General features: G+C 37.2%; 1 protein-coding gene across 12 annotated transcripts in view; it reads left to right on the top strand.

Annotated features, from left to right (window-relative positions):
- Positions 1–27191, top strand: part of Pde4d (3',5'-cyclic-AMP phosphodiesterase 4D) — a 1361839-nt gene that overhangs the window by 291756 nt on the left and 1042892 nt on the right. The window lies entirely within an intron of this gene.

The following is a 27191-nucleotide window of genomic DNA, read 5'->3' as shown; positions in this document are numbered from 1 at the left end:
TCAAATCTTCCCAAATTGTCATCCCTAATGGATTTTATTTTAGTAATTCAAGTTTCAATGGTTTTCATTTCTAAGGCTTTTCCAACCTGGATATAGAATTCTTATTACTATTTCAATGGCATTTAGATAAGTGATAAATGTGGCAAATGAATTATGTGTTTGCTTTTGAATCATTAGCAGTTGGAATATTGTTGTGCCAAACCATCCTTGGAGACTCATTCGCTCTTCAGTCCTTATGTCCACCCATAAAGTATTTATTTGAGAATCTCTGGTTCTTAAACTTCAGTATGCATTAGAATCACTTGGAATGGGCTAGGGTATGGGCTGCTAGTCCAAGCTCCCAGGGTTTATGTCTAGGATGTGTCCCCAAATGTGCATTTCTAATAAATTTCAGTGTTGCTTCTACTGGTATCCAAGGACCACACTGCTAAGAACAAGGTGAAAGATACATTCGTAAAATTTGGAGGCATAAGTAAGGCTTTTATACATCTTACATTAATGGGGAGACTTTCGTTACAATTAAGCTGGATTGTTAACTTGTTTGACTTGTGAGATGCCTTGGGGTGAGTAAAGCACACTGAGTGTGGCAGGTAGGACAAGGTAGTGTGACCTTGTGTACTGCATCTATTCCTTGGTCCTTTCCCCTCTGGTTCATTTCTCCTGTGCCCTGTATCCTATGAAGTGAGCAGCTTGCTCCATTTTGCCTCTTTGCCGTGATGTTCCTTCCCTGGAGCCAACTGACCATGGACTGAATCCTCTGAAATGATAAACTAAATAAACCTCTCTTTCTTTGAGCTGGAGTTATCAGATAGAATATTACAGCTTGCAATTTAAAGGTATCTTAATTTTCCTTGGAAGTAATATTTATTATAGAAATGAAAATAATTGTTCTTCAATTAACTTTGTAATTCCTAGTTGCTTGATAGATGGGCTGAAAGGTAGATCTATGTATCAGACTAATTTCTTGGAGGCCTTACAATTTGAAGGAAGAAAAAAAATAGCATTACAATTAACCATTTTAACTTAAGAGTGATCGTTTTCTGTGATTCACCTGTGTACATAGCTTTAACCTCTACTCTAACATTCTCTGTGTGTTCAGCTTATCATGATAGGATATTCTGGTTTGTGTTAATTTTCTTTGCATGGTCTTATTGTGCATATACCAACAATTAGATGTCCCTAAACAGCATTTCCAACTGAGATTAAGAGGGTTAGTGCTAAATTCTTCCATTTCTAGGCATGGTTACCAGATGAGTCATGGAAACTGCTGCGAAGGACTGAATCACACTTTCGCCTTCCATCAGTCATGACTATGAAATTGCATTTAGCCTACCTCAGACATTAAAATCTAAGGGCAAGCTTTTGTTTTTTGTAAAAATGTTGGGTCAATATTTACTCACAAGACATCATGCTGCGAGTTGTATGAGGGAGAGGAAGAATGCAATGTGTGCCATAATATTTGGACCAGATATTGCTTTGTTCACTTAGAGGGTAGAAGTTTATTTTCTGGACCCAAGAAACTTTGAGGTTTGGGTATGCACTTTAGAGGTTTTCTTCCTAGAAGTCTTTAGGGTTTAAATGTCTCTGGTCCAACTTCTATTTATAGTGTAGTATTTCTCCCCTTCTATTAAGTATTAGAGATCAGGAAGGGCTACTTCTCTTCAGTTACTGCCATGATGTTCCTGCCCTGATGTTCCTACCCATGGACCATGGGTAAAATTCCCATAGTGGACCATCCTGGCTAGCATCACTATTTCATAATTCCTGGTCTGTACTTTTGCTAATATGTGAGTTTAATTCTTTTCATGTACTGAGAGTAAAATGATAGCTAGTAGTTACCCAAAATTTATTTTCAATAAGTTTACCAACAAATTTTTTGTGTATCACCTTACTCTCAGGTAACAAATGTGAAACACTTCTATGTAAATCAAGGTTAGAATAGAGTTTAATAATCACACAAAATAGAAACATTTAAGATAACAAAGGAGAAAGTTGTCATAATAACTTGTGTCTTTTCCAAGAATTCAGGGGAGAAAATGGACAGGCAGAATCACTCATGGGGCCAAAATGAGGTTATGTAAATTCGGAGACACCATTAAAGAGTTTTTGTCTTTAGATGACATAGGTTGGTATCTGGTACTAGAGAGCTTTCATGAAGCTATGTAAGAAATCATACTAATAAAATTTGCATGTGTAGGTACTTGCTTCTCAAAGCAGAAACATTTTATTTTTGATCTTATCATCTCTCCCAGGAGATGGAACTGAAAAGAAACGAAATTAAACTTCTGCAACACTTCATAAATTGAAAGAGGGCTGACATTCCATTCTGTTCATTGAAATTTCATGTACTATGATAGGCTCAGAGGGAAATGATGAGAAATTCACTATCCATGTCCTCCATGAATTTCAATTACAGTGCAGAGATAAACATGCAAACAGAATTTATAATACATGAGGATGATTATTCTAAAACTATTCTGTATAAACTCCTGTGGTGCCCACAAGCAGACACCTGATTGCCCTATAGGAGTTCATGCAGGCTGCACAGACATTTTCCAGAGAACAGGAAGAAAATGGAGGTTCAGGAATTAGAGGAACATGTGGCAATAACAGGCACAGAGAGGACTATTAGGTAAAATTAGGTGGCAAACACCCCTACTAGGTTTTTATAGAAAGATTGCAAAAGCATTGGGAGGCCTGGAGACTGGGGCCTCCAAAAACAACTCTTACTACATGACCTTGTTACTACTACAAGGAGAAGGTCCTCAGAGGCTGCCCCTGAACCTTGGAAGGCGAAGAATGTACAATGTAAGCCAGTGTGGGAGTGTATGTCTATAATTCCAGAACTCTAGGAGGCTAAAGCACTAGGATTGCTGGTTCAACTAGCTGAGCAACGTAGTGCTGAGCAAGACCCTGTCTCAAAAACAAAACAAAACATAACAAAACAAAACAAAAATATATGGGCTGGGCTATCTGCTGTTAACAGGATGCTGCCACCACCATGGCTGCTACAACTCTCTGGATACCAAGCCATCGGTGACTCCACAGAGGGACACTCCCATCCCAGACACAATATTTCTACACTACTGATTGCTAAAGCAACAGGAAAATAGCTCCTGGTTTACTTTTCTCTTCCAAATATCTCAGTAAAGCACATCAAATTTTAGAAACTCACAGGTATTCAGAACCTTTGTTGCAAGATATTTTGTTTTTATGTTTTCAGCCTCTATGTACAAGTGGTTCTCTGGATGGAGCATGGAGTTAGTGCCAGTGATCAAGTCATCCTATCTATATTCTGTCACTTTCACTAGAGCAAAGGTCAATAAAATTGGATGAAGAAATGTATGCAGAGATAAATATAGCTGAGTACAGGAACATGGAGCATCCACATTCAAAGAACAACTGGGGACAAGAGAAAGAGTAGTGACAGGGGAACAGAATAAATAGAAGAGTGTGGTATTATGGCCACTAAGGAAAGAGAAGCATCTAGGAAAAGGAAAATATGTAATAAATAGTGGGAAAGTCCTGCTGTGCTGCAGTCATCCGCTTCTGTAGTTTGAGATCTTTGCAGCAAAAATTTTTTCCCACCTTGTATTAACCAAGACTTTTGTTATGGAAAACCAACCTAAAGTAATTTAGGAAAAAAATGAGTTTGTTAATCCATCTAATTTTAAGTTAATCCCAGACATTTTAATGGCATTGTCAAGATAAACCTTTCTCTCTCTCCCTCTTTTGTTTTGCTTGCTGACCCTCTTCTACCAGCATCATTGCCAGACAGTCTCTTTCCAGGAAACTAGGAATAACATGACATTTGGAAGTCAGGCCTACGTATTACTTATGGCTGCTGATCCCTAAAGAACACACTTTTTAACTCCTGCAAGGTTCCCACATCAAATCTTAGGGAAGAGACTGATTGGTTCATCTTGGGCTATGTGCTTTTCATTGCACTGATCACTTGCAGGCTGAAAGATAATTGCTATGACTGGTCAGAACTGGATCACATGCCCATTCCTCCTGATGGGAGGGGACAGATGAAGCCATAGCCCAAACATGGAAAGGATATTCAGTGAGGATCACAGGGAGTTATGGCCTTTGTGTCCAGAAAAGGAAGAAAGATGACAGGCAAAGTTTCCAAAGTCTCCTGTGTGAATACACAGGAGAGTGATTATATATTTAGAATATGCTGCCTGGGACACATGACAAAGAACTAAGACGTTAGTGACACACACACATATGTATATATACAAGCTTATAATAATATTTTGCTTCTACAAGTAGTTCTTTGGGAACTTACAAATTACTCTTTTGATCACCCTGAAATCACCAAGGCACAAAAAGATTTCATGCTTTGAAGTCAAGGAAATCACAGAGTTCATAAGTAGTCTATGCCTAATTTCAGGTGCTATTGAGTAAAATAAAATGCATAGAATATGTCACACAGTTTCTTTTCATTTAGCATATACAGTGCTAGTAGATACTATACCAAGCAGGTCCCCAAGAACTCCATAACTAATGGAAAAACTAGACCAAAATGCCCACAGGTAGGCTTGAGGGTAGGGAAGTACATGTAATTACACAGTAAATATGCTTTAACTTTTCTTTTTTTTTTTAATTCTATCTTTTCTAGTTTCCATTTTTAGTATGTATGTGATGCATAGATAGAGAATGTGGAAACTGAAAGGAAAGATATCCCACATGTATGTCCTTTTCAGGATTTCTGAAGGAGGTTGTTTTCCCTTGAGAACTGCTTAGAGACCTGTGCCACCTGAACTGCCTTCTGCTCTGTATCTGTGAGGAGCCCCCGACATGCTCCCTGCCTTAGTTCCCCTCACTTTGAAATGAAAGTTGTCTGACCTGTCTTTTTCTGGCCTCTTGGAAGCTGGTTGGAGGCTGAAGGAACCATTTACACTTGTGCACTGGGGAAAGTGCCTCCCAGGGCTATTGCAGAGAGGTCCCTGAGCGCTGAGAAACCCAGTGAGGGCAGTGCTGCCTGAACAAGGGTTTGTTCTTAGTCTGTGGCCAGTCTTTGTCCCAAGGGCAGAGCTTTTCCTTTAGCAGAGTGAGGGGAACAAGATTCTGGGAATGAAATAACTCAGACTGCTGGGTTCTATCTCACTGTAGGCCTCAGCCCTGCACAGCCAGCTGTGGCCACTCAGCCTGTTCCCTGGGGCCATTTGTCCTACTCAACTGGGCATCATCCATTATGTCAGAGAGGAACTGCCCTCTCCTTGACATTTTGGCTCCTAGAAGCACACTGTAATTTTGAAGTTTTTTCTATTAAAAAAATCCAAATAAAAAACAAAACAAAAACAAAAAAATACCCTCTTCTCCCATAAAACACTGTGCCTTGAAGTACTTGCAAAGACAATGAATTCTGAAATAGATTTTTAAAAATTTAACATTTCTTAGTCCAAAAAGATTTTAAGTTACAAAAGAATTTTTTTCAGGGAAGTTTATCCTTTTGTGTATAGGTTTTTACTTAGTTGTTGAGAAACCTTAGAACCTGCAGATGTGCCAAATAGACAAGTTGCTCTGAAATTTAGTTCATTTCCTAACGGACTCTAGTTTGGTTTTCCATGTTTTTATGAATCTGATGTATTTTTTGTGTATTTTGTTGTCTCAAAGTTTAAATTTTTTACCATTTTATGGAGTGAAGCAGCTTTTATAACATGAGGTTTAAAAACTTTAAATGAAAGGAGCATCTCTTGTGAGCAGCAAATGATAAGTTTGAGGGTTTACATATAATTCTTCAATTTTCAGTTTCTGTTGCCAGCATTAGTGGATTTTTCAAAGCCCTGAAAATTGCTAAAAATGGTCAGAATTGCAATTACATGAAGCTGTGGGAGTTTTATTCTTGTTTTTGTGTTTTGTTTTTGGAGTAAACATGAAATTCATGAGAGTATATCAGAAAACAAACCAGCAATAATATTTTTCTGTAACTTTAAAGGCTACATTGACACTTACTGGTTCTGTGTTAGTATGAACAGCAAAATTTGTACGTACTTGCACTTCACATTAAGGGAACATTTTGAGCAGCTGTGATTTTTCTTTTGTGCTCAGTGTATTTTCCCTTACAGCTGCAGAAGTAATTTACTTCCTTAGTGAGGCTTCTGATCACATTATGGTAGCTCTTATTAAATTCTCCACTAAGATAATTATTGCAGGGAATTTCACAACTTAAAGCAAACACTTCATTTGGCTCAAGGTAATTAAAAAACACAACTAGTTTACTTCTGCCGCCTCTACTCTCTTTGTCTTAACTGCCAGTGTAAGCTAGTAACCTCTAAACCTGTCTCAGGAGATGTATATGTTGCCCAAACAAGAAAACAAGCCCTACACTAGAATGCCATAAGGTAATGTGACATTTAACTATGCTTTACCATCATCCCTCTGTCCTCCTCCGTGTGACTTACGGCTATACAATAGGAGGCAGTTTGCCGGGTTGAGATGTTGCCACAATTTTAGCTTTTTAAAAAACTTTTGTTTTTTAGATGAAAGCCAAAATTGTCAACAAGAAGCCTCTCCAAAATTCCCATCACTACTCAGAGAGAAAACAGTAATGCAGCAATGTTTTTAATATTTTTCCAAATGATTTTCTTTGGTGGTCTCTGGAAAGTGGGAAGCTACATGTTATTGGGAACTTCCTGATTCCTTAAAGTATGAGTGCTGTTGTGGGCAACGTGAGCAGTGGAGGTGGCCAGGTTAGTTACAATAAGAAAAAACCTTTCCTAGGGAGCAGCAGGCTTTCTAAGGTCTTGCTGGCAGTACTATCTGATTCTACCTGGAGGTTTCTGTTCTAGACAAAAATAGGACTCCAATCGGCCAGGTATTAAATCAGTGGATAGCAAGGTGAAGAGCTCCAAAATCTGGTTTTAATTTAGAAGCTTCGAGTTGCCTTTTCCTTCACCTTTTCATGCTCCTCACTGACTGCCCAGCCCCAGAGAGGTGGGCTTCCTGCAGGTGCCATCTGTCTTTCCTGGCACCTGTTACCCTTGTTGGCAACTCCTCCTTGCCCTGGGTGCAGGGTAGTGGATACCAAAGTTAGCCTAGCTAACTTTGTGGGTACTGCACTTCGATGGTTTGATGAGGTTTAAAGCAACTGTATTTTTACTTTATTATACAGTCATTGTTGGTGAATGTAAGAACACAATGGAAGAGGAATTCTGAGTCTAGGAAGCTATGCAAAATCTGGAAACACCAGAGGAAGCATACCTGATTGTTGCCAGTTTGGAACTTGATTCTGTTTTCTGCCTTTTCCATGACATGTGTAGGCTCAAAGTGCCAGCTTCTACTCCGCCATGGGGCCGGGTGCTGAGAGATACAGTAGCTATCTACGTACAAGACCACAGTTCAATCTTCCACACACCCTGTGACCTCGTGGAACTCTTCTTTACTTACCTCTGCTCTGCTCACTTAGCCTTAGATGTCCTGGCTATGATAAAATTATACCCACGTTTTGGACATTTAGAGGACATGTTGTCATACCTCCTCAGTATTTACTCAAAGGTTATCATTTCAGACACTGTCTTCCTGGCCATTGAACTCGTTATAATTTCAACCCCCGACTCTGATGACTGTTTTCTTTGCATATATCACCATCTGACATCAAAGATGTTACTCATTAATCATGTGTTTATTTATGTTGTATCTATTCATCAACTTAGTAAATGACTATTTTGTCATTTTGTTTATTGTTATATTCTTACAGCCTAGAACAAAGCTTGGTACTTAGAAAGTGCTCAGTAAATGTTTTTTGAAAAGATAATTGAATTAATAAGAGCCCCATATTTGTTACATTTATTTTTTAAGCCTTAAATTAGATCCATGCAACAGAAATACTTTAAGGACTTCACGCTAAAATGTAACCCCAAGTTACCATTTATCTTTGGGGTTAAAAATTCAGATACTCATATATTTGTGAAGTCGTTCAGAATGAGCAAGACTCCTAGGTTAATACTGATCACACTGAAATGAGATCAGTTCATTGACTAATTAAACACAAAGTTTATTCATTAAGGTTTTGGACATTCTATATGACAGATGAAAATCTCATTGTCATTAAATATTTTTAGGGAATTAAAAAATTCTCATTAGGAAATGAACTGCTATTTATTGAATGTTTTCTTTGTGCCAGTCATTTCCTATACATGATCTAACATAATTCTTATTAAAAAGATAATAAATACATTGTGATTTTGTATTTGAACTGAGTTTCTGGATGCTTTTGTAATTATTCAAAGTTTCACAAGTAATTAAAGGAGAACATAAACTTTCTAGGTTATACTATGTTGTGGTCAGTGTTTATAAGGAAAACAATTTAATACAGAGCACATAATTTATAGAATTATTTTATAATAGTCATCCAAAGAGTCAAACACAAAAAGAGCACAGCATATTTGTCCACATACTAATCAGCAACGTCCTGCATAAGCTGAAGATTTAGAGCCAATGACAATGTCCTCCATTAGTTCAATTGGAGGCATAGAGCCCACAACAATGTCTCATACGAGTCTGATTCACGGATCTGTGCTGGGAAAGTCCAAAGGTCAGGGGGCGGGGAGAAGCTGGAAAGTCTATGCCAGTGAGATGAAGGATCTATGCCAGTAGACTGAGGTTTCTGCACTGACAGCAGGAAGCGACATTCAAAGTAAGGACCAGAGCTTCCCCGAGAGTATCACAATAACATGGTCCTGCACTCCTCTAATGATGAGAACAGCTGAATTCATATTGGGACATCAGTGAGCCAGTCTTCTCCAGAAGATCAAACAGCACACCATCCTCCCCTTTGGAGCCAGGAAATGATACTCAAAGTAAGGACCAGAGCTCCCCCAAAGTGAACCACAGCCAGTCTCAGTGACAACAATGTCCCAAGCTCCTCTGACAATGAAAACAGCCAAGTTCACACGAGGAAAGAAGCTCAACAAATAGGAGAACCAATAGCAACTGGAGAACCAGCACCACCCAAGAGAACCAATACCACTATTTGTTCCTCTCCAGTTTTCCCTCTTAGGTTGTTGGCAATAATCCCCAAGTGGGTCCTCCACAACCAGCACCACACTGATTCAGTTCAGCTGGTTGTTACAAGCTGCCCACCAACTGTCAACTCACCACACTCTGCAAAATGTAGAGCTTCATAAGAAAATACAAACCAAAGAATTAGGTCAGCTCCTCCTTTATTTGTTCTTTGTTGACCAAGTGTTCTTAAATCATGGCAGGGGCTATGCCATTCTCCTGCAATGTTTCAATCAGTTTCCTATGGATCGAGTGAAGCTCGTAAAATTGGACACAAAGCCACACAGAGTCTGTTTTCCACTTAACAACCTCAGGTTATTTCCGCCCGCTGGAGATGGTAAATCCTCGGATTTGTTTGTGAAGACTCACCTTCTTACTCTCTCCTTCCTCTCTTCTGGCTACTGCCTTTGCCGTACTGTTCACTTATTTCTTACTTCAGTGACATCTATTTCTTCTCTTTCTGTTCCTTTCAGGCTCGAATATCATTCCCTTTCTTCTCTGCTTATCCACACCACCACTTCTTAAGGTCCATCTGTAATCTATGCATTGCTTATTTGTCATGTTTGGCCTGTAACTTCACTCATTTTCCTCTGCTTGGTTACTACAGTTTATTATATCCTAATTACAGGCTGTAGTCATTGTTCTGTAATTGGTTTAGTGTCAGTCTTATTCTCGGAGCAAGACTGTGTTTAAAGAGATTTATATTTGTCTTATATTTTTTTTTCCCTGTAGATGCGGTGTCATTAACCCCAGAAATGCTTGGATTTTTATCCTAAGTAGTTATCACATCTTTCCAGAAGTCATGACGTCTTGGTTTACTCAGAGAGCAAAATATGGTTTCCCCACCAAATCCTTCCAATCTAATGCCATTTCTGTGCATCTTGAATGCAGGTTATTTTCATAAAGTCTCTGAAGTTTTTACTTCTGTTTCAGTGTATCTAAAATCTGAATGCCAGCTTCTACAAGGTGAAATGTTCCCATGAAATGCTTTTGAGAACTTCATGTGAGGGACATAGTATATATGTATTGTATTCATCTTCAGAAAGCAAAACAAAAATGCAAATGAATACTCAGAAATTCAGAACAAAGCATGAGAAACTTTAGATGTATGAGGAAACCAAAGAATTCATTGTTCTATTTCTAGAGCACTAGGGACAATTGGGACGTCTGTCTTTTGAAGTCTCAAAATACTCTTTTTTGCTTAGTCCTGATACTGAAAATACTGTTTCCATGAGGCAGATGCCTGTAACATTAAAGATTATCTGGAAGAATTTGAACTTCTGAAGCAGTTAAGCACTTATTTACATAAGATTAGTGGTGGCAGAAGCTAGGGATGATTTGCAGGTGATCTCAAATCTGGTGTCACACTGCAAATACTTCTTTTTTGGCAAGAAGAGTCTGTGAAAGTGCCAACAAAGGTGTTTTGGCAGAAAGAAAAGCTGAGAGGGTCGAGACAGAGAGGTCAGCACTGTCTCAAGAAATACGGGAATGTGATTTCTTTATACTGATTCATTCTATGTCTGGGGATGTCTCCGGGGCATGGACTGAATATTGTGCAGTTAGTCTGATTTTTAAAATGAGGTACATTTTTGATAACTGCCATGTGCTATCTTTCCTGGGAGTTTTCCAGGGTGCCCTGAGGACTAGCGGGGGGGGGTCTACATTTGCTATGTTAGAAGATTTTTCTTCAGTGTCCTTCAAAATGCCTGCTTCAGCTCAGTAGATAAAGAATGGGCCAGAAGGGATACATTTTGTATGTGGCAGATTCTGGAAAGAGGATCTGCTCTCTGGGTGGGGCAGGTGCTACTGGATAGAGACAAAAGAAAATTTTGCCAGTGTGCAAGAAGAGCAGAGTGTACTGAGAGAGGGATGACTAGTGGTAGGTGGCACAGCCAGGCAAGCTGTCATCGTGGAAGGTCATGCAACAGCTCACAAGTAGTGCTTACAGGCTGACAGAGCACAGCAGGACAACCTGGGAGTCAGTGGTCTGTGGCACTCTGGGCAGCAGGGCATGCAGATGGCTTCCTGCAGAACTGGTGGCTGGTAGGTGTTTAGTCCCTGACACCTGAGTGTGTGGCTCAGAACTGGAGTCTTCAGGGGTTCTCAGAAAAACATAAAGGCAAGAAGAGGAAAAAGACAAGAATATTTAGACAAAATCCATCATTGAAACAGAAACACAAAGCATCTACAAATATCCTCACAATAATTAATGATACAGATGAACAATACCTCACTGATGGTTACTACATGCCAGCAAAGTCTCAGATCTTTCATAAATGCTCACTGTATCAATCTTTGCAACTTAGGAGGTTGATAACACTTTTATTCTCACCTTCTGGGGGGTAAACTGAGTCACTGTAAGGTTGAATAATATGCTCAGAGCCAAATATTTAAGAAGTAGGAAGGTGCATTTTTAAGCTATCTCGCTTGCAATTGCTAAAGGTAACACAAGATCACATGAATCCTTACAAACTTTTTAGAAATGGTATTATTTTGGAGCCAAGAGGATAGGGGTTTGAATGCCACCTCTACCACTTGTTACTTGAGACAATTTGGGAAATCGTTTAGAGCAGTACCTCGGCTCACAAACTTAATTCTTAATGATTCTAGTAGTAAACCAAATTGGATGAGAACTGAATCAAATTCGGTGGTTAGGTTCAATGTTGACCTTATGGTATGATTTAATTTGGTTTTCATCCAATTTGGTTTGTGACCAGAATCATAGAAAGAATTAAGTTTGTGAATGGAGGTACTACTGTAATTTACACTATGCTGGGTTTCATTACCTACAGAGTAAGGGAAATTCTATTTACACCACAGTTTTAGAAAGGAATAAATGACATAACACCATAAGCTAATAACACCATGCCTGTCACAAGTTGCCATTCAACAACTGTGTGACTGTATTTCCTTTGGTTCTTTTATTTTTGTGTGTGTGGAACGTATTTTTGATCCCACATCTTTTGTACTGACTACATTCAAAACCCTTTTTGATTTTATTTTACAGGTCTTACTAAGTTATTAAGTTGTCCAGGATGAGCTTGTATTCATGATCTGCAGCCTCAGTCTTTCTTTAAATATCTGTTAGCATAATGCCCTCACATTTCCCTCAGTGGAGGTGAGTCTGCTTCTGGGCACAGGTTGGGCCGTGCTGGAGAAAGCCATGCTCCAGGCTCTGGATAGCACCTGGAATTTTCTTGACCATTTCCCTATAAACAGTGGGTTTGCTGTTTTCATTTAACTGACAGGAAAAAAAAATGTGTTGGCAACTGCTTTTATATAGATAATGTAGTCAGCGAAGCCTTGCATTTTAATGATGTAAACTAATGCTCACTTCAAAAATAATAATTGGCAAATTTAAAAGTCATGTGCTTTTATAAGCATATTAGTCACATACTGCTTTTGAGATTCCTTACTTTCATTTACTTTATTAGTACTCAGTAGAACTAACTGAAATGAGGCAAAGTTTGAATGTCTGTCATGATTCCTAAGTTTCAAATTCCTGCTCATATTTCATAGCATCCAGGGCATTTGGCCTAACTGTGAGGTGTCCTGTCTCCGGTCAAGTTCACATAGTCTAGGGCTGTGGGAGCAAACCTTTCAGGGCTTTCAGTGATACAAACAGCTACCTGCCATGTGCTATAGGTTCCCTACTGCTGACATAGGTATCTTTTGTGTTAGAAACATCAACTCACTCTTAAGGCATTCTGTGATCATTTTAAAATTTCCTTTAATTGTGGTAGTATATGATATATCACATGAATTGTTTTGGAAGCTTTATTGAAATATAATAATATACAAAAACCAGTATACTAAGTGTATTCAATTGGTGAATCTAAATATATATTTGACAACTTTTTGAATCTTTATCTGTAAACTATGTAATGCTATAACTATTCATACATTTTTATACTTAAAGTTTCTATACTATAAATAGCCCATGGTCACTGTAGAAAAATTAGAATACATTTTTCACAGAAACATATATTAGGAATAAAAACAAAAGAAGAAAAAACCATTCCAGAGCTCAATTCTGTTAAATTTTAATGCATAGCCTAACAAACTCTTTTTTATGCATGTTTAAACGTGGTATAGAAATGAGAAAGTACTCTACAGATTTGTGGCCTACACTTTTTGCTCAGTAATTTATCATAAAAAGTTTTAAATGTTTATTAGCATCAATACCTTTAATAGCCACGTTTATCTATTGTATTTTTATAACAATATTGGTTAAATAACTATTATCTATATTTCTCCCTATATTGTATGTTTAATTTGTCTACATTTTCTCCCTATCATGAACAATGCTTTTATCATCTCTACATATCCACCTGTATGTCTTTCTGCCATGCTGATTCAAAAAACATGCATATTTATCATACTTCCAATACATTTGCCAAATATCTGTCTAGCATGTTGTCCTGATTAGATTCGCATTGGCAGTAAATAAGTGCTCCTGGGTCAGTGTGATTTATTTTTTTAATGTGCCATCTGATAAAACAAAGAGGGCATCTTTTTTTAGTTCTTATTTTCTTATGAGTGATGTTGATTTGTCCATATATTAATTACAACTCGTAAGTTGTCTTTTCATTTGTGAATTTGCTTGTTTATAAACCTTCTATTTTTGGGTCAACACATTTTTCTTCTTTCTGATTTTTAAGAATTTCATGTTGTAATTTATCTGTGAAAAATACTATAATATTTTATGAATATGACATCCTTAAAATATTTTTGATATATGGACATTTTCAATTACAGTTAAATCATTCTTCCTTTGTGCACTTAGGAAAGGGTTGGCATACATAATGTTCAGAAAGTTCATCCATTCACCCTTAAAGAAATAAATATTCACATACATTCTCTTAGAATATTGTCTTGGCTTCATTTTTCATATTTAAATCTAGAATTTATTCTAGTATGTTATAAAGACAGGTCTTGGTTTTTTTTCCCCAAATAATTTCAAGTTGTCCCAATACAGTGATTGATAACTGTAGTCCATATATTTGTGTCTTTATCAGATATCAAATTTTTATAGACACTTGTACATCCTCGTAGTTTTGTTCAGTTTTACTAGATTCTCTCATTCTAGTGCCAGGATCAATTACTTTAATTACTACTGAGGTTGCCCCTCATTATTACTGCTTTGGTTTTCTGGAAATTTTATAGATATAATCTCACGTTTACTCATGCAATGCTTTAACATAGGAAAGGAGGGGGAGACAATTCAGGAGATGATGTTGGGGGGTAGACAGTGCAAGACTGGAAAATGCTGATACTGCTATAGGTGGGTGGTTTGACACAACCTCCTGATCTTGTTCTCTCTGCCTTTCTGTATGTGTGAAAGTGCTTATCATATAATTGTAAATAAGGAGGGAACTCATTTATACTGGACTTCAGATTGCAACTGAAGCTGATTTCCTCTTCAGAAATACATTATTTCTTTTCTTCAACTTGAAGTGTGTTTGACTCCTATTAATCATGAAAGTAATCTTCTGTAGCATCTTAGGATAAACCTAGAATGTGCTAGTTCATTTGGGGTCACACAGAGACCCTTAGGCTGTAGGGGATCAGGATATGGTCTCTGGCTTCAATGGTGCCATTTGTGGCCCAAGGCCATCTTGCAGAGATCTTTTCTACATGTCCTAGGTGAGATCTCATAGATGATTAGGGTAGGACACCTACAGGTTTTCTGAACATTTTGCTCTGCTTCTTCTCAGTGGTCTCTTGTTCAGCAGGACGTTCTCCTCCTCCTCTGTATGCTTCAGGTTGACTTTATCCCCACGATGGCAGTTCTCACCATGTCCTTGTCTGCCATTTTCTTAAAACACTGTTTGGACCCAGACATAATAGCATATACCTATAATCTTAGCTACTCAGGAGGCTGAGGCAGGAAGACTGCAAAATCTAGGCTGGCTTGGGCAATTTAGCCAGAGACTGTCTCCAAATTTAAAAGGGCAGGGAGGAGTATCTCAGTGAAAAGGCTATGAGCTCAATCTGGGTTCAATCCCAAATACCATTAAAAATTTCACTCTAAGCCTGGGCTTCTAGTGCTTTCCCTTATGTTGCGTAACCTATCATTTCTTTCTGTCTACTTTTATGTATTTTGATAAGGTGTTTATATCATTTTTCACACTTTCCTAAATGAGCAAACACAAAAAACAAGAAACTCTTCTTCGTTCCTGGTTTCTTTCAGGGGTTTTTTTGTATGTTTCCAGTTTCTGGTATATAAGAAACATTACCATAGTTGAATTTTTGTTTAACTTTCTTGGGTTGTCTGTGAATTATAGTGTTGTTTGATGTCCAACTAATGAAAAACTTGCTCCTTCTAATAGTAGTAACTGTCTTTTATTGGATTTATAACAAGTGCTTTATGTGCCTTATTTACTAAACTGGAGGCAACGGGTGTCTTTCTTCGACCCTGATTTTAGCAAGAGTATCTAATCTCTCATCACTGCAGAAGACACTGCCATTGAGGAAGTCATACCTTATAGTCTCTTAGTATTGAATCTTAAATCTCAGGACTCAGTGTTGAGTTTTTTCTACATGCTTATAGTCATAAATAAAAAGAATGATGGGTTTTTCTTCTCAACTGTTCCTTACCGTTAAACTCATCTGTCATTCCAAAGCAGAATATTTTATAGAAATTCCCTAAATGAATGCAACTTTTTCATGACTGCTGTTGTTACATTGGTTCCATTGCTTCAAAATAAATTTGGGAGAAAGGAGAATGAAACAAAGGGACTGAAGTTTTCTGTTGCACAATGGGAGTTTCATGTACCTCGTTACTAGTTTCTACAACAAAGTTAATTTCCTTGCTGGGGTTAAGATATGAAAAATTGAGTTTTCTTATTTTCTATAACCAATCTTTTAGCTCTAGAGCTTTTGTGACATCTAATGAGGGAGAACAAATATTCCAAACTGTAGTTCTTTCAGGAGCTAGTATAGAATGATTTTTGAAGTATTATTTCAAAATTTACGTGTACATTATATGTGTTTTTATTCTCTTCAGTGGGTCCTAAAGAGATCAAAATGGATCATGTGATCTTACAGGTAAACTTTCTGTGCCTCTACTATATCACCCATAAACTCGATATTAAAATGATGGATCTTTATTATAGAGTTTTGTGAGATGTTGAATTACTAAATACATCTTATATGATTGCAACATTTCCTGGCATACAACATGTTCAGTAAATGATTTTATTTATAATAATGAAATATTGTCATAACATTGGGAGTGAAAGAGATTCTCATTCACTTGCAATTTGCCACTTGAGTACTCTTGGAACGATTGGTTTCTGTCTCTTCTGCCTCTTCTTCTAAAGTACCTGAAGATAATCTAATACTCTGTTATTCTTTGGAAAGGATAGGGATTGCTTTCAGGACTCTTAATGTCTGGTGTTGGGCTGACACCCAACTCTTGAAAGAATGACTATGTATCTCATTTTAACAATATTTAAGAGTAGGATAATCAGTAATTTTGTTATAACAAAGATAACATAGTATCATATGGTCTTTAGAGTGGCAGCATTTTAGATGAGCTGACAATTCCAAGTTTTTTTTCGCTTTGTGACTTAGATTTCAGAAATTAAATTTGATTTTATTTTACAAGTTGTATGATTTAACTTATATTACTCCTTCAGTGAATTAAAGCCATGTTTTAAAGATAGAATTCCAACTTTTGAAGTGTTACTATTTTTCAGAAAAATTGAGCCAATAAGTCATTGCATGCCAGATAATCAGGATAGAATAACAGTCCTTTTCCATTTCCACTAAGACATTGATGCATTTGAAAATAATCTTTAGGGGATTTTGTTGTTATATGATCCCATATTACCCCTTGTCACCATTATGAATGGGATCTAATTTCAAGCACCAGATGGGTACTTGAATGGCAGTGATTCATCACTGGCTTTCAGTCCAGCACCCAAGCTCTGAGCATCCATGGGGTAATTTTACAAATCATAGCCCAAGTGAGTCTTCATCCCTGCCACTTGACTTTTTTTCTATACCCAGAGACTTACATTTGTGGAGAGACTTGATAGCTGCCTGGTGCTGAGAGTTAGGAGTGAGCATTACATGAGTTTCTTGCTGACAAGTGATAGGCTTTATTTTGAGGCTATTCAACTCATTCTCTAAGGGAAAAAGGATTTCAAATCCTCAGATACAGTATTTGAAATGTTCATTTGACCATAATGAGGCCAGTAATGGAAAAGCTAGTCAGAAACTAAAGATGAAGTTTTATACCACACACGAGTGTGCCTAGGAGTGGCATAGTCCATTTAATTTTGTGACAGTGGAAAAGCAGAATCATGACCTTGGGAAGAGTGCATTATAAAGAATCAGTTTTGTAGCATTCGTAAAATCTGACTCTCCTCACTCTAAGTGAAGGATCAACCATAACTCAAGACTCTTAATTCTGCCATAATAGGCTGTGTAGTACATCTTGAACTCCTCCATTCTTCTGTTGAAAGGATGAATTAAAATTATAGCATACTTGGGTTTATGGAGCTCAGTGAAGCCTTGATGTTAAAGGTGTCTCAGAGGATGGAGTAACATGAAGAACAATTTAAGGGGCATCTTCTTTGACCTGTATGTACCCAGTATGTGATGGCAACCAAGGTCATCAGTTTACATCACAGTTCTTCAGGGTACATTTCAGTTTCATTAGGTTGATCATGAAACTGACATTCAAAAGGGGTAGGTTATTCCTTAGGGCTACAAAATCAGGAAATAACCTCAACAGAATCTGAATCTACCTATGACTGTTTCCAAAGCTCATAAGAGTAGAAACTTGTTAATTTTGCTCTTTTAAATCTTCTCTATATCAACATCTCCTGTGTAAATTGTCTTTTTAAAGGGATACCTACAATTTTTTTCGAAACAATGAAATACTTTTAAAAGGATATTCTACTAAAAAGTTGACTTGATTTTATGTATTGCTTATAGATAAAATGAGCAAGAAAGGGAATATGTTAAAAATGAGCAGAAGAGTATTATCATTTCTAACTTAATAAATCTTAACCTTGTTGCTTGTTACCTTTAATGCACAAATAAGTTGGTAAATGGTAAAGCATTTTAAAAGAAAAATTCCAAATTTTTGTTCAACTTTTTTTTCTGATGTCATTTTATTATTACCATTAAAAACTCATGCTTTCATTTCGCTGATTAAAACTTTGCCACTCAGTTCAAACTAAAACTAAGGGCATGAACAACTTTCAATCTGTCTGGATTTAATGGCTTTCCACACAGTGGGCTCATTCCCTTGCAAGGATGCTAATGAGTTGTTGCTTCTTAAGAGGCAGAGAATTGATATGTCTGGATTTGTACTTCTAATATTTGGTTTCTTGGTTGTGTTGTTCTTCTTGTTTATGTTTCTTTTAATTAACATTGAATTTCTTCATTTTATGCCTTGCTTTTCTTCTATTTGCATTCCTCAGGCAATGGCTCCTTCACAGCAATTGCTAGTCAGGGAGAAATAATAGCTTAAGGGTTCCTTCTGAGTTACTTGGTGCTGGGATAGAAGTTGTTCTGCTGAAGCCTCATTAGATCAGCTTTTACGACCCTGCCCTGTGTGTGATAGATGCACAGTGCTCTACAAACTCCTCCTATCTCTTTTATTTTTACTTTAACTCTGGTTTATTTTCTTCAAATTCTCATTTATCCCCAAACAATCCAAACCAATAATATTAAATCTTAAAGTAATTCATTTGTCATTTTTCGTAAGGGAGAAATTCAAATGGAAATTAAAAATTAATATTCATTTTGGATTGATAAATGTAAAGAACTAAGGAACAAAGGGATCTATTGGCTTAAAAGTGAACTTTTGGAAGCATGACTGGAAATTATTTAGAGCTGATAATTTTGTTTTTATAGCTCAAGTTAAGAAAGCTATATATAACTGAATTCAGGATCTGTGACATGGATGCTTTTGCTCATCTCTGTATCCCAGTATCTCTGCCTCTTCCTGTCTCTATTCCTCTCTTAAACTTTATTCCTATTTTTAGGAATAGGAATAAATAGGAATCCTATTTTTCCTTTATTCCTTTATTCCTGACTCTATTCCTCTCTTAAACTTTCTCTTCTCCCAAACCATGTGTCTGTCCATGTATCCACTTTTCTGTCTATAACTATCTGTCTGTCACCTAATGTTTTCCTTGTTCCAGCTATAGACGCAGGATGGCTCATGTTTCAGAAATGAGCTCATCTCACAAAGCAAAGTGCTGGTTGTGGTTTGTGATGCATGACTCTAGACTTCAGTCTCCCTGGATCCCACAGCCTTCCTCTTTAATACTTCCTAAGTTTAAAACTATTGCAATGCATAGACTCTGATGTGAGATTTAAAAATAATATAAAAGATGAAAGTTCCATAGACTTAATTGACCACCTTTCTTTGTAGGTAATGAGAAGCTTCAGCTGGGGCTTTTATGGGGATAATTTTGCTGTAATTTTTGTTTTTTCTGAGTGACTCAATGATCTTTATCCTGAGTCTGTCATGGATATGTTACAATTTAGCTAGTGATGACACATCGCATAGGCTCCTTCCATACTGAGCCCCAGTTCAGCAGACCCTGCACCATGCACAGGACAGAGCTGCTCCAGTCATCTCTGACTCCTTGGGCCTGGAAGGGCACCATAATGAGGGACTGAGAGGGAGTGTGCCTAGAAAGTTGTTGAAAGTAAGCTTTTGCTGTACATTTCTCTTTTCAGCAGGAAACCAAAGTACAGTATTATCAAGCAACAGACTCTGCATTTGTAAGAAATGAACCAGAAGGTTCCTGGCATTGTATTTAGGGTAGAAAGCTTTGTTTTAGAGTGCTGCAGTTGTTTCATGGGGGCGGGGGGAGGCCCGAATGCATGGAATCCTGGAAGAAAATATATAGTAATTTATTTGCTGCTAAATAACTCAGCTGGACCATTTTGAAATGCTAGCCAAGGTGAGTGTTAAAAAAGTAAGTGCTTTGGTTGGCATTTCCATACCCTTAGAAGTGGGGAACTGGTTACCCTGGGAACAAAGTGATCTACTTTTCTGTTCCAAAATGTCAATTGTTTTAGAATAAGTTTTTTTTCTGCAATCAAGAATGGCATCTGTCCTTCTATGCAAGTGTGATCACTTGCACATTACCCATCGAGTGAGCATTTACAATACACTTTCTGGGTATACAATTCTACAGCCATCTCTTCTACAGGGACTCGAGTCTGACCAAATGCACAGAAGAGATAAAAGGAACTGCCATTCATAACTTTGATGTTCCTTTCACTTTACTTTGGGAAAAACATCAGTATATGAAATGGCATTTGAATAACTTAAAGTGTTCACAGGAGCAGAATAACCCAAAGCAGACTTTGAAGCCATTAGGTGGATGAATCACTTCTTGCCTCTTGGGGGTCCTATACTAACAATTTTTAGTGCACACAGTACATTGTACTATCTGTCTCTCTCCCCCACTAGACTGAAAGTTCCTCTGGAAAAAGACATCATCATATTTGGCTTGGTTTCCCCAAGCACTACTACAGTTCATTCCATGCCACCAGTGCCTAGTAAATGTCCAGTGAATGAATTAGTAAGAAGTATTGCTGTTATCATTGTGGAGAGAAATGGGAATAGGAAGATGGTTTTATAAGGACATAAACTTCAGAGATTCTCTGAAAAGTCTAGAGACAAGCTATTCTTACTTTTTGTAATTCTAGGCAAGAAAACATGTCAACTCAGAAGAGTTCAATAAAAACATACAGAACATATTTTATATGGTGAGAGCATATACAAACCTGAAATGTTTTGTGCTCTCAAGGATTTACAGTATGGTAAGGGTCGTAGTCACGTACAGGTAAATGAACTATTTCCATGAGTATGGCAGACATACTGTTGAATATTAGGAGGCAGAATGGAAGGAGAGAAACAGGCTGCTAACTCAGTCTGGCAGTGGATGGGGTTAGGGTGTTAGTGGAATCAGAAGACTCTTCCAGAAAGAGACAACATCTGAGCTGAGTATTGAAGCAGGAAGAGTCAAGTAGGAAATATATAAATAAAGGGAAACTATCAAGAACAAGGTCATGGATGTGGGTAACACTAGGGAGAGAACTGGAAATGGTTCACTTTAACAAGTGAGTGAAAAATGATATATGGAGAAACAAGAAACAGCTCTGCAAGCACAAGCCACATGACTCCCACTCAGCTGGGTAAGGGAGATAGTTTTGAATTTTATGATATTGATGATAAGGCAGCTATTGAAAGATTTTCAAGATGAACTTGAAGGAGTTAGTGCTGGAAACAAACCACTATTTGAAGATGTCTGAACTAATGTAGATAAATATTTGGAAGAGTCATGGTAGTAGACATGAAAAGAGAGGAGAAAGCTGAAAAATACTATGTGAGGTGTTCCAGCAACACTTGGTTACATATTGAGTTTGGTTGATGTGCGAGTGAGAGAGACTTAAGATTTTGGCTGAAATGGCTGGTAGATGGTAGTGTAAAATGTTTTGTAGACTGAGCTCCTGTTTGTCCCATAAAACTGCTGTCTCTTGCTTGCTATGTCAGTTATTTATTTACGTTTGTCTCTGTGTTCCATAAATTTGACATACCCACAAACCAGCAGAGGGGCACCGCAAAAGCTGACTCTCTAGGGGAAGAAGAACCTTACATTCTTTTTGTAGTCACCATTACTTGATCTAAAAGGAAAAGGACAGTTGCTCTTCTTAGAGAACCTAGGGAGGCTGGGAATAGCAGGTTGAAAAGAAAAAAAACTTAATTTTGGCCATTCCTTTCCAACCAAGTCTTTTCCCAATCTATATATTGACTCCTAAAGGACACCAGTATAAGGACACACAGTATTTTACTGTGTATGAAATAACAAACTCAGCACTCAAAAGCAAATCAACAAACAATCTAACAACCTCCCCAATGACTACATAAGCAGAAACTATCTTCCTCTGAAGTAGGGAGGAATGTTAGAAACTTGTGCTCACTCAGTTGCTTGATTAAACAATCTGATAACCTCTAGAACAATTATATAAATGAAAGCTGGTGACTTTTGTATTCTTTGATATTTTCTTTGATATTTTCTTTTAACCTAGCTTTTAACTATTTTCTCTAAATGTTGGTAATCTGAGACTGCTAAGAAATACACAAGAACAGAATCAATGCTAAAATTCCCAAATAGAAGCACTAATATTTTCTTGTATTGTTTTCTAATCTTTTGTAAAACTTTTAGGCAATCATGCAATATATACAATTTTAATCCTGCCCTTTTCATTTAACTTGATAAAACATTTTACTTCATCATATATAAGGAAATTTCACAGATTTATTAGTTGTTCTCATAACTTAACATCTAATTGTCTCTAATTTTTGTTGGTATAAGTAGCGCTGTAAAGAGTGCATTTGTATACAAAGTACTTTGTATTATGTTTTATTACCTGAGCTAGTCTATAAAATTACTCAACAACATTAGTTTTGGTCCTTATTAGCAAACTTATGGTTTTAACAGTAATATATGAAATGTGTTTTAATCATATATGTCATTATATAGTATTTTATTAAAAGTAACTTTGCAAATTTGTAGTCAAGACAACAGAAAGATCATGATTTCTACTTTCATTTTTGGGCAAATAATGAAATTGAACTTTTTGCATTTTGGTATCGTTTTTATTACTGATTTTGTAAAATTTGTATGTATTAAAATACTATTTTCCCCATGAATTCATATCTTTAATTTTTCATGTATTGTTTGAAGTGGTTGCTAAATACTCAAGACTATGTAAAAGGCAAGATAATACTAATGAATAGCTTTCAAATTTAAGAAGTTTGTACTTATAATCATATAAATAATCATATAATCATATAAATCAGAGAGTGAAAGAAGTGTTACAGTATTCCTTATTCAGTTACCAAATGAAGAAGCAAACATTATATGCATAAAACAATTAATGAGAAAAATGGCAAACAGAGAACAATTTTGTGATATAATCTGTACTTGGATTTTGTAGTGTAGCCAAAGTAGAAACCTGTGTAACTAGAGCAGCAGGGCAGTTGTCACTAGAAGAAAGAACTTTTGTTGGACATTGAAGAATAAGAGTTCAGAAAGCTAAAAAGAGTCTAGGGGAGTGAAGAAAAATATATAAAGAATCCAGTTATATAATGTGCAGGTACAAATTCCTTGTAATGAATGTGATCATTATGTATACCTAAAATGTACCAATAAATTTAATTAAGCAAAAGTAAGCAAGTGAATTTATGGCTACGAGGTATAAATGAACATGTTGCAATGTTTGAAGAGATTAGATTAGTCTAATTAGGAGGAATGGTGTGAGAAAATTATGGTCAGATTAAATATGCAAATCATGGACCTCTTGACTTATCTGTTGAAACTCATCTCTGCAACTCTCAGAAGCCCCTGCAGAGGAAGGTCCTCGGGGAGCACAGACTCTAACTCAGTTACACACTCCCATCCTTGTGCTGCAAATAGAGTGCTCTGAGTTCCCTATGAACCAAATTGTTAATCTCTGCTGGGCAGACTGCAGGTGTATTTGAATTGACCTATAGAGCTAATTTTAGGAAAATCATTGAACAGAGCAAGATTATCAGCTGCTGTGGAGTGCATATTCCTCAGAGTTCTTTTGCATTGTTTTGGACAACTCTGTGGTCTTAGGCAGATACCTTAAGTTCTCTGTTCCTGTATCACCTCATCTGCACCCTAAGCTCTCTCTAGATCTCAGATTTCATAGCCTGTAGCAGGAACCCAGTTAAGGGGAAGTCTGCACAAGACACATTGGAGAGAAGGGAGATACGGTTTATCGCAGGAAACCTCTATTGTCATCTTTATATCCTCACCAACATGTTTTCTTCTCTCAGTTAACAGTTTTAGAAATTATGAAGAAATGACAAGTACTTTCTTCATCTCTGCCATATATATAGCAGAAGGCTCAAGTTATCCACACTCTGTGTGTATAGCACAAATTAGTTGTCATTGGAGAGATTAAAGCAATAATTTAAACTTCCTTGTCAAAAATCTGTTTCTACTTTATATGCTTCTTTTAACATTTTGAGTAGTTCATGAACTTCCTCCTCCTAAGTTTTTGCTTGAATTTTTTTATGTTCCATATCCAATGGATTACCTCTTCATCATTCACTGGCAACTGAACAGCTGTTTTCTTCCTCAATCTAGAAATTTGAGAGTTTATCTGATAGCTTACTTCAGCACCTGGCAAATGAGTGTTCAATAATTTTTTAAAATTAATTACTGTGGAGTGGTTTCATGATTCAGCATTCACAGCATACACTGAATTAATCTGCAGAACAAAAGCAATATTGGTTCCAGAAGGAAGAATAGGCAATTGCTTTGCAATACATAAAACATAGACACTAACTTCTGAAATACTTGAGAATAATTGGAACCCTTTGTCACTCTTATGCTTGAGTGTCATCAGGCATTGGCACATTTGTTGTTTAAGCAAATAGAACTATTTTTGCAGGGGATTTATAGTTTTCAGAAGACTTTCTGAGATCTTATCGAATTAATCCCTGTAGCAACCCAGTGAGATGGGTTGGGAAGATATTGTTATCATCACTATACAGAGGAGCAAGTAACTGATAGAAAAAGAAAAGAGATTTCCTAGTGCCACATAGCTCATGTATATGACATAGCAATGAAAGTAGAACTTAGTTCTCCTGATGTTCAGTTCAAGGCTCTCCCTCCTGTATAAATCCTTAATCTCTAGGGAAAAAAAAACCTGTTTGAACCCTCTTTCCTTGTATCAAAGCTGAACGTTTATAAAGGTGCTCCAGTTCAGATGCCTTCTCTGAGTGTTTTAGCATCATTCATCTTGCCTCCTGTTTTCATTTTTATTTCTAAAACATTTTCCCCGCAGGAGTGAACTCTTCCTTCTCCCTAATTAGCTTTTATGTGGAAGCTCCTATCATAATGAAATCACACATGTGCATGGTTTGCTTGCCTGGTTTTCTTTTTAGTGCACCTGTAGGCAGAAATGGTTTCTTTGTCGTCTCACCCCATTATCTTTGCCGAGGGAAGAGTTTGTAAGAACTAAGATAACTGTCTTCCTGAGAATCAACCATTTTATCCAGCATTCTTTTAGTGTAGGTACTGCTTTGATATTTAGAGAGGCTAAAGCTTGTTGCTAATTAAAATGCATCGGTTCATGATATCAGCAGCAAAATAGTGTGGGCTACATATATTAAAACAGTCTGTGGAGGTAGACAGATGAGGTTTGAGTTGTGGGTCTGCTATTTACTGGACACTTGAGTTCACTTTCAAGAGCCAGTTTCCTCCTTTGTGCCATGGGGATAATGTATTAGCAATCTCTATGTCAGGGTTATTGAGAGGATTAAAGAAAAATGACAGATATTTTAGGCTGAGTTAGGTAGCAAAAAATGCAATGCTTCTGCTAGACTGCAGATCAGATTTGTGGGGCACAAATGTTCTGTTTCCCCCACAACTCCCCACTCCACCCGGCTGTAGCCCAGGAGGCTTTGCTCTGGAAACCTGGCTGGGAAGAGGCAGAGCAGCGGCTTCCTTTGCCCTCTGGCTCTGTTGTATTTGCCTGATGGAGAGTCCTGGCAGCAGATGAGAGGAGGATGGTAAGATCTGTGCTTCCCCCACCTCCTTCACTTCAGGGCTGCCTGGAGCTGTGTCCTGGAGAGTGACCTCCCCTGTCAACATAGCCACTCTGTAAGACCTTTCCTGCAGTTGTTGGCTGCCCATCCTCTGTCTCCATCCCCCACCACTGCCAGCTTCATATGCTGCACTGTCCTTTACGGCTGCTTCTACCTTACTGCATCTTTTTACATAGTTTTTACTAAACACTCCTAAAATGACCCCAATAATGTATGGTGTTTCCTAGTGGGAGATTACTTGGCACATGACACACTAGTAATTAGTTGAAAGTATATTTACCCTAAGTTTGTTACAGTTTAGGAAGTTTAGCACTTTCAGGCAAGAAATAAGAATGTCTTTTTTTTTTTTTTTTTGGTAGTGGTTGTTGCTTGCCAGTTAATATCAGAGACTAAAAGGGTAGTATTAACGGATGATGATAAGTAGAGCCAAATATCTCCTACATGCCATATAATCTCCTACGCACATCACCTCACTTCAACTCAAAATACATATATAGTATTGTCTCTCCTTCATACAAAGAGGTCAGGTAACTTATCTGAGGCTACACAGAATGCCAGTGGAGAGCTATTTGATTGCAAGGTACATAATCAATTTTGGCTGCTTGCCTGCCTTCTAGGTATTCAGATTGAGAAAGGCCATCCCTATGGCAATCGGATTTCAATTAAATCCATTTTGCTATTCAAATTTTTATAGGTTCTAAATTCCTATAGGAGAATATCTTTTAATGATGGTCTTTAAAGGCATTCAAGTCATATTTATAAAAAGCTTGATTAATTCAGCAAGCCATATCAGGTCAAATATATTATTTGCCTGATTTATTAACTTAAAAACCAATGAGTTACGAGTTTACTACAGGCAACTATTTCATGGTTGCCTCTAAGGGTACTCATTATTTAATGAATAATTACATATTTGAATGAGTTTATCTCTGATAACATGTAAGCTTTCTATAGCAGCTAGCTAGATACTTTTTTCATCATGGGTATATTTAGTTCATAGCTTGTACTATTTCTATTCTACTTCTTAAATGAAGTGAATAGCAAAGTTCCACATTTTCTGGGAAACTATAAAGTGCTCAGCGTCATAAATAATCTCGAAAGATGGCTAAATTCCTGGAGGTGCACTAGCTGAGAACTTCCCCTCTGTGTATTCACCTCTCTCTCCAAACCCTATTTTCTTAAAAAAACAAAAAAAGTCCATGCATCCTCACAGAAACAGCATTTTGCCTTGCAACTCACATTTTGATTCTGCATTTTTCTCTAAGCTTAAAGCAAGTATTTTCACTAAACTTGGAAGAAGAAAGTATTTTCATTAAACTTGTCTTTCTGAATCCTTTGTGTCCTCAAGTTGCATGTAGAGTTGTTCTTAGCAATAACAAACTCCATTTCTGTTTCTAACCCCACTTTGCTGTTGGGGTATATCTAGCCCCCTAGAAGTATCCCCTTTTGATTTTCAGAAGTCTTGAAAGGATGACTCACTTATGTTCACATCAAGGTTTTGTAACCATGAGAGAGTGCCACCGCAGGTTGCTGGAGAGCTTGCTGAGGT

Source organism: Cavia porcellus, unplaced genomic scaffold (genome assembly GCF_034190915.1).
Source record: "Cavia porcellus strain 051 isolate PalLab524CR breed Dunkin Hartley unplaced genomic scaffold, mCavPor4.1 scaffold_11, whole genome shotgun sequence".
Classification (NCBI taxonomy): Eukaryota; Metazoa; Chordata; class Mammalia; order Rodentia; family Caviidae; genus Cavia; species Cavia porcellus.
This window is presented reverse-complemented; position numbering and strand designations above follow the sequence as displayed.